This window comes from Equus caballus, chromosome 4 (genome assembly GCF_041296265.1).
Source record: "Equus caballus isolate H_3958 breed thoroughbred chromosome 4, TB-T2T, whole genome shotgun sequence".
NCBI lineage: Eukaryota > Metazoa > Chordata > Mammalia > Perissodactyla > Equidae > Equus > Equus caballus.
Genome location: NC_091687.1, coordinates 12690900 through 12699556, shown reverse-complemented (window position 1 = coordinate 12699556; position 8657 = coordinate 12690900). Strand labels below are relative to the sequence as shown.

The following is an 8657-nucleotide window of genomic DNA, read 5'->3' as shown; positions in this document are numbered from 1 at the left end:
GTGCTGTCTACCCTAGTCTCCAGCGTCCTCCTATTTCTCCCTTCTGCCCTCCCCTCAGGGCTTCTTGAGTAAAACACTTAGAAACCAGGCAAGCCCTGCAGTGGACTTCACAGTGCTATACAGACTCATGTCACCCAGCTTCCCTCTTCCCACCCCAAACAAATGCTCTGCGATTTCCATTTCCCCTTCTGTGCTTTCCCTGGACCATGTGTTGCTATTCTCTGGAGAACACCCTGGGGAGACAGGACAAAGAGAGAGGCCTTCATTCTTAAGAAGGGGCTTGAACACCTAGTAATATTCCGGTTTATTTTTTTTAACACTATAATCCAGCTATTTCACAATCTTAAATTTCTAAACAAATGTTTGTTGAGTGTACGAAGTCAGGTAAAGTTAACGATGATGGCTGATTTTGAATAGTGATGCTCTTGGATCTCTTAGATTGTTAGATACTAACAATTCAATTGTGCTTACTGTGCATCGCAGGCACTGTTATCGAAACTTTACATCTATTTAGACATTTAATCCTTATGGTGACTCCATGAGATGGTGTATTTTTTCTCCTCATTTCACAGATGAGGAAATATATGGAGGGAGGTGAAATGCCTTGCTTGGTGTCACACAACTGGTAGGTGGTAGAGCTGGGATTTGCATCCAGGCCTTCTGGCCCCTGAGCCGGTACTTGTCACCACCACACTGCAGTGTGAATGAGCACACAGTCAATCAATGGGTATAGCCATTGATAGATTGGGAAGGATGCTTTTCCAGTTGATTTCTCCTTTTTCAGTGCTTGCTTACTGATTCTCTGATGAATTCTAAGAACCCCTTCCTTTTGGCCATTGCTGCCCCCCATTTGAACTGTAGAAGCTCTAGTCATTGGGATTTGGGAGGTGGTGAGTGAAGGATGAGGGGGACGGACAGGGAGAGCTTGGGTAAAGGGCAGGAGCCCTAATTTCATTGTCTAGTCAGAGATCCCAACATTGAGAGTGCATCCAAATGACCTGGAGGCCTGGTTACAACACAGATAGCTGATCTGACCCTGAGTTGTTCCTTGATATGTCTAGGGTAGGGCCCCCACACATTCAAATAGAATAAAATCTTGATTGTTCCATTTTCTATGTATCTGTCAAAGAAGCCACATCGATCTGTTTCCAAAGAGTCCACAGTAATCTCGGCCACTACAATCTGTCCCCTGGAATACAGCAATCATCTGCCATGGGTCTTCCCAAATCTTCTCCTGTCTTGTGCCAAACCATTCTCCTCATACTGCAGCTGGAACGATACTTTGAAAGCACAAATCTAATATTTTCACTTCCCTTATGAAAATGTTTCATTGAACTCACTGTGCTCTTAGGGAAAATTTTAGAATCTACTTCCATCCATCCTAGGTTCTCCTAAATTCCTTTCTCCCTCTCCATCTTCCTTTTCTAGCCTGTGCCCACTACCCTTAAGCCTGGGATGCTCTTCACGCCACTTCCCCTCCTGCCATCTTTTAAGTCTTACCCAACATGAACTCAGGAAAGCCTTCCTTCTTTCTAGTTGCTCCTCTGCACTCTCTGCCTCTCAGTTTTTCACCCTTATTTAAGGTCTCTTTTTTACAGGTTCTTGCTGATTCTCTTCAAGAAGTAGTTAACAAGGCTTAACTCCTTACAGAGTTTCTACATTCTCAAAACTTTTGAAATCAGAAAACATAGTGCATTCTATGACAACGTTCTAGGTAGCTACTGGCTACCATAATGAACAGCATGGCAGAAAAGCCTTGACGATCTAAATGAATGAAACCACAGAAGTGGCTTGGCAGATGGTGGGGTGGGTTGGTGTTTTGCAATGAGGGTACCTCAGATCCTTTCTTGGGCAGTTACCAACACATTAGACCACACCTTCGTGAGAGAAAGGAAAGTCAAAATATTCTCACATTACATAGAAGTGTCGGCTGTGTGATCCACGCTTTGTTTGGGCACTGTTGGGAGACAAAGAAATAAATGCTTGTTTGTTGCCCTTAAGACTTGAAATTTAAAAAATAATTGTACAATAAAAGAATAGGCATTAATGCTAAAATAGATTCTAAGCTATAAGGACGAGAATGAAACACAGAGGCATTGTTTGAATTTCCTTGCTGATGTACTCTATCTTGGCTGGGAGGAGGGAAATGGGAATTGAAATCAGGGAAGCTTGAAAAAATGTACTCGTGGTAGTCTTGCATGGTGACAGCGAGAGTTCTGGCCTGGCTCTAATGAAATATGTTGGAGCTGAATGAAAGAGAAAGCCAGGCAGATAAGATGGTGTTAATTAGTAGAGCCTGAATAATTGAGCCTGGATATCAGGCTCGACATTTGAATTTCCATAGGCAAGAGGGAGCTACTGTAGAGTTTTCACCCAGGGGATGACAAGATGAAAACAGTGTTTCAGAGAATTAATTAGGAAGTGGTAGTTGGTGTGGACAGGAGATGGAGAGAGAAGAGTCAGAGAAGCAGAGGTCTACTTTGGTCTTCTCCACTCCTGGGGGCAAGAAGGACCTCAGTGCTGGGGCCAGCAAGGAGAGAGGAGAAGAGCGAACCCTCCTCTGCCTGCAGCACCTCATATGCCTAATGATTCCCTCCTCCTTCGGGCCCTTGACCCCCCGTCATGTTATGCCTCTAGTCCTCCTTCCATCTCACCTCCTCTCCTCTTTAGCCTCCTTCACTGGCTCCTTTTCTTTGGCTCACCATTAATGTAGGTGTTCCCCGAGATTCTTCCCTTGGTCTTCTCTCTCATCCTAGATTCTCTTGGCTTCAGCCATAATTTACGTAAGCATTTCTCCTACATTTATGCCTCTATTCCCGATCTTCATCCAGCTATCCTTTCCTGTATTTCCAACTGTTTCTTGAATAGTCCCACCTGGACATATCACCAGCACTTCAAAATTAATGTCTGGAACAATCCACATCATTGCCCAGATTCAAACCAACTTCTGCCTCAGATTTCCTTCCTTTTGTTAATGGAAACAAGATCCACTTAGCTACAGCAGCTCAGAATCTCAGACCCCATCCCAAGTAACTTTCTCTCTTCCTGGCTCTGAGGCCATAAGTGCAGAATAACGCGGCTACCTTTCCTCTGCCCTTGTTAGTTGTCTTTGCTAGTTGTCTTCTACCCTTTTTACATCTACACAATACCCAATTGTGACCCTCAGTCCTCACTTGACTCTTTAACACTGCTACCAAAGCACCTCTCTGATCATAGCCCTGCTCTACTCCACAACTCCTCCCACAAAATAAGCCCGGGGCAGCCTTTTCAGAGTTTTAGGCCACAACTCTCCTGCCTTTGCACTATTCTGCACCCATGCCTGCCCACTACACAGGCCTCACTTATGCCCCGAATCTCCATGCAACCATGTCTTTGCCTCATCACTTTTCTTGAGCATGGAATTCCAATTTCTCCCCCAGTGTTCACTTCTAGAAATCATTTCCACCTTTTAAGATCCATTTCAAGTCCTACTTTCTCCATAAAGAATTCCCTGATGTCCCCAGTATGGGAGCCATCTTCTTTCTTTGAACCCACGGCAGTTACGTTTTTTTCAGCTTTATGCCATAGTTCACTCATGTCCTCATTACAGCTTCTCTTTTAGATTGTAAGTTTCTCATGGGCCAGGATGTTGTCTTGATTTATGTTTTTCTTGCAACTACCAGGATGCTCTCTACACTACATCCATAAGACAGAAAATAAGTGAGTCCAGGTAAGAGTACAAAAGAAAATTTGGCAAAATGTTGTGAAAAAAAAGAATCAAAGAAACTGAGGGCTCAAGAGACAGTTGGCACCACCAAGCAGAGGTGATCATTTTGGGGAACATATTTGAAGAGGTTGTAGCACCTTTTAATTCTAGCTCAGTGAATAGGTAAGCTGTGAGGATATAGATATAATTAGTATTAGGTAAGAAAATATTTCTAGTTATAATCTTTGATATTACTCTGTACTGCTTCCAAGAAGATTATATTTATTTCTTTGCCATATGCACCTTATAAGAATTCTACTTTTCTATAATGAATTAAAATAGAAGATTCTAATTCATCCTCTTTTCAAGACTGTTTGTTTGTTTTATTTTGTGTAGGAGGAAGTAATGTTAGCATAAGTGGGCTTGTTTTAAAACATGTGAGTTGAACGGTAATTCTCTTTCCTTCCTCCTAGTGTTCTGTTCCCCCAGCTCTGGCTGACTGGGACGGAGGGAAATTCACAGCCTGAGGCAGCCACATGTCTGGTTTCTGTATTCGTAACGCTCTCTGACTGTACATGGCAAGGGAAGGAAGAGCTCCTGTTCCACCGCTTGCAAGGCCCTATATAATTTTCAAATCTTCCCCTGTCTTTGGTAATGATCTGGCAATTCAAACAACATGGTTGAAAGACTGTTCTAGGTCATCTTACCCCTGTAGGCCTTATACAGTGGAAACCAAGAGACGGCATCACTAATGTTATAAAGGCCGTCAGGATATGCATGTAAATGTAAGACATGGATTTTTATATAGCTGTGGCTTCAGGAATTTACAAAATTATAAGTTTTGGTGTTCTGGACAGAGTTACTACCTTCCAGATCCTTAGTGGAGGCCTCTTAAAATAAAGCACAACACCAAACACAACCAAATAGCAACATGGGTAATTTTAAAGCAGGCCAACAATAATTAGCTAAGTAATCAAATGTCTTTCTGAAGAAAAGTAATACTTCCTTAAAATTTTCCTTGTAAACCTTCCTTAGCCCCTGACACTACCCTTTTTCTAACTCTGGTAGGATTTGCAAATAGAATATTATTTATGACCCAATCTCAGAGGCTAAACACGTTTTGTTATCAAAAATCATTGGAGCGTAAGAACTACTGCAAACTCTTGAGAAATACTTTTCAGAAATTTTGTCATTTCAGGATGAGATAATGATTAGAAATATCAGGAGACAATACTTAAAATAGATCAGTTTTCACGGAATAAGAATCAACTAAACATGAGGCTTCATTGACCCAGACCACCATCTTTTGAGGATCAAGTGTATGTTATTATTGTCCTTTGTATGAGTAAATATTGATTAATTCTCTCTTTTTTTCATGTTTTTATTAGGTGAGGAGAATCAGTAAAATATTAAGTGAGTTTTCATAAATGAAATGACCATAGCAGCAATCTCTAAAATGAACTGAAGAGGTAAAGTGGGAAACAGGTATAGCTGAAGAAGCAGATATGGGAAAGGGCATGTGACATGTGACAAGTGTTCCCGAAGAGCAGACGTTTACAAGTTGTGCTCAACTCCAGCGCTCCTTGGACACAATAACACAAAACAGCTCCTGAGATCCCCTTCTCCAGTCTTGTATGAAGGTAGAAACCTTTCTGAATTTGAACAGCAAGAGGAAGAAAAGACAATGTAAGGGAGGTTGAGACTCCTGACTATAACAAACGGGGAGTCTCTGTGAATGGAGGAAGCACTGTTTCATATACTTAGAGGAATCCTTGAACCTCAAAATAAAAACACAAAAGAGAAGGGATTGGACAAAGGAACAAAGGGCAGGACCACATACAGTGAAGAGAATGAAGCACTGGGGGTTAGGAGCTCTCACTTCTTGTCCGGGTCCTGCTACTATACTACTTTCTGTTTATCCTGGTTAAGTCCTATGACCTCCGAAGGCCTCCATTTCTTCATTGTGAAATAAAAAACGAGCTGTTCTCTTCCCTGGATAAAGCAAAGAAACAAAGGGCCACTCTTCTAGTGTTTCCTACATCAGTAAACGTCAATGCCTTGAAGCTAAGTGTTTAAGCTGGAAACTTGGTTGCCATTCTTGACTTTTTCTTTTCCTTTACCTCCCATATACAAATAGGATAAAATCCTGATTGTTCCGTTTTCTGTGCATCGTTCAAAGAAGCCACATAGAGCTGTTTCCAATGAGTCCACAGTAATCTCGGTCACTACAATCTGTCCCCTGGAATACCACAATCATCTGCACTGGGTCTTCCCAAATCTTCTCTTGTCTCTTGCCAAACCATTCTCCCCACCCTGCAGCTGGAACCATGCTTTGAAAGCACAAATCTAATATTCTCACTTGTTTCATTGAACTCACAGTGCTCGTAGGGAAAATTTTAGAATTTACTCACTCTTCTCTCTCTCTTCCATGCATCCTGGATTCTTCTAAATTCTTTTCTCCCTCTTCAGCTCCCTCCTCCAGCCTGCGCCCACTATCCTCCTTAAGCCTGGAATGCTCTTCACTCCACCTTCCCCTCCTCCCATCTTTTAAGTCTTACCCAACATGACCTCAGGAAAGCCTTCCTTGGTCCCCAAGTCTAGGCCAGACCACATCTTCTGAAGTGCTCCCATAACCCATATTGCATCTCAGCATTTATAATACCTGTAGTTATTTCCTTCAAGACAAGTAGAATGGGTTAAATGGTGGTCCTCAAAAAGGTGTGTCCATATCCTAATTCCCAGAACCTGTGAATGTGACCTTATTTGGAACAAGAATCTTTGCAGATATAATTAAGTTAAAAATCTTGAGATGAGATCATCCTGGAACTAGGGGCCCCCTAAATCCAATGACAAGTGTCCTTGTAGGAGAAAGGCAGAAAGTTATTTGAGCCCAGACACAGAGAAGAAGGATGTGAAGGCAGAGGGACTGATTAGAATATTGCAGCCCCAAGCCTAGGAACTCCCGGAGCTGCAGAAGCTGCAAAAGGCAAGGAAAGAGTCTTCTCTGGAGCCTTCAGAGAGAGCACGGCCCTGCTGACCCCTTGCTTTTGGACTCTGGCCTCCAAAACTGAGAGAGAATAAGTTTCTGTTGTTTTAGCCACTAAGTCTGTGGCAGTTTGTTACAGCAGCTCTAGTAAGCTAATATGGCAAGAGAGATGTATCTTTCCTGTTTGGATTATAAGCACCAAGAGGCAAGAAGTATGTCGGCTCAGTGCTGAACTTGTCACATAACGGGCCACTTGTGAATGACAGACCACTTAGATGGTGAATTCTCAACTACATGTAGACACACCGGAGGTCAAGGATAACCTAAGTTAATTGGAGAGATGGCCCTCTAGGTGTGCCAGCCTGAAGAACGAGTTACAACAGCACATCTCATAGCGGCTTGTACTAGCCTCTCATGATGGAACCTCATAGATCATTCTATATTAATGCTGCTTCTCAATGGTAATTTAAGCTCCTGGACTATAAAGGGTCATGTTTTATGCTTTGTATTTCCTTGGGTTAGCTCAAAGATTTTTTGTTTTTGTTTTTGCTTGATAATTAAATGTTTGATTGCAGATATTGACTTTCATGAATTATTCCTGAAACCAAAGCCAATTTCTATGAAGAGCCATATTTAGTGGGATGGGTCATAAAAAAAAACAACTAATATTTGGAGTCAGGGTCATTTGATAAACTGGTGTGGATTTATAACAGAGGTTACATCAGGGTAACCTAGAGGTTGACCTACAATGGAGGTTGTAACTTAGTATTGGCTTCCTTCCAGTAATTGGTATAAAATATAATTAGCATTTGGGTAGAATTCAACTTAGTAAGCACTTTCGCATCTTTTTGTTCAAGTCATTACAAAAATTATTTGAGACGATATAATTGTTCTTTGAGACAAAAAAAATAGAATTATCTGTTTAAAATTTACAAGGAAACTTTATATTACAAATACCTCTCCAAATCTATTTGGTCCCTGAGTTTAGTGAGTGAAGTTTGAATAGTGAGAGAAAACTGTATTATCTTACCTAGTTTTCACTAGTACCTTGCCAAGTTCATGTCGTAGGATGAGTAAATTCAGACTGAGAGATAGTAAGTGACTTTCTCCAGTTCACACACTCATTAAATGGCAGTCTCAGGGTTGGAACAATTCTTCTACCTCCATGTTTAGTTTTCTTATCATTTCTTCCTGTTGGCATTAGTAGCCCCATTTTTCTCTTGAGGAAGGAAACCCAGAAAGGCAATTCATAGGACGGAGATTCAGACCAGGATGAAGCTGGAACAACCAAGAACAGAGTGTAAGGGGTCTTTGAAGATCAATTGGCCCTGGGTTTAGGCTTCTGTGAAGTCATTTCTGGTGGTTGCCAAGGAACACTGGAACCTTGGAGCGGATGGGTCCTTCTCTCAATTTCATCCAAAGCTGCATTGATGTCATCTATTTTGCATCACATGGATCTTCCTAAAATCTTACTTCAAGAAAAGACCTAACTCCTAAAAAACAAACAAGACAAAACAAAACACAGTCACATAATCTGAAAACCACACACCCAAACCCTAATTTCAGAGATGAAGACACACTGCATCTGTGCAGAGCCAGGACTAGAACTCAGTCCCTGCACTCCCAGCCCTCTCACCGTGGTCTACCAGCCCTCTTTTCCTGATTCTGGCTTGAAAGAATGGGCCCTCATGGTCAAAGGATGAAGCCTTCCTAATTGCCTTTTGCTAATTCCTCCCCACAGTCTAGAAGCATTAAACCTAGACAATGTCATAGTGGCCACTGAAGCCTGCATTTTCTGGCCCAAGCTGCAATTTCAGGCTCAGCTGTTTCTTCCCCAGAAAAGGAGACAGTAAGGCCTGGGGGAGGGCCTGCAGGGTTTTCTTCCATCACCCTAAGCCAGGCTTTTGTGGAAATGTGGGGTGGACCTTATTTCACTAGGAGAGCAGCCATCCAAACAAGAATGCTTCAACCTGGGCTTCCCTGTGG

The 8657-nt window shown here is 42.1% G+C and overlaps 1 long non-coding RNA gene across 1 annotated transcript; it reads right to left on the bottom strand.

Annotated features, from left to right (window-relative positions):
* Positions 1-268: 268 nt before the first annotated feature.
* On the bottom strand, positions 269-7992 carry LOC138923943 (uncharacterized). Its single transcript, XR_011438321.1, has 2 exons — positions 7702-7992; positions 269-1957 (listed from the first exon to the last, which is right to left on the bottom strand). It is a non-coding gene; the product is annotated as an uncharacterized lncRNA (long non-coding RNA).
* Between the last annotated feature and the right edge of the window lie 665 nt (positions 7993-8657).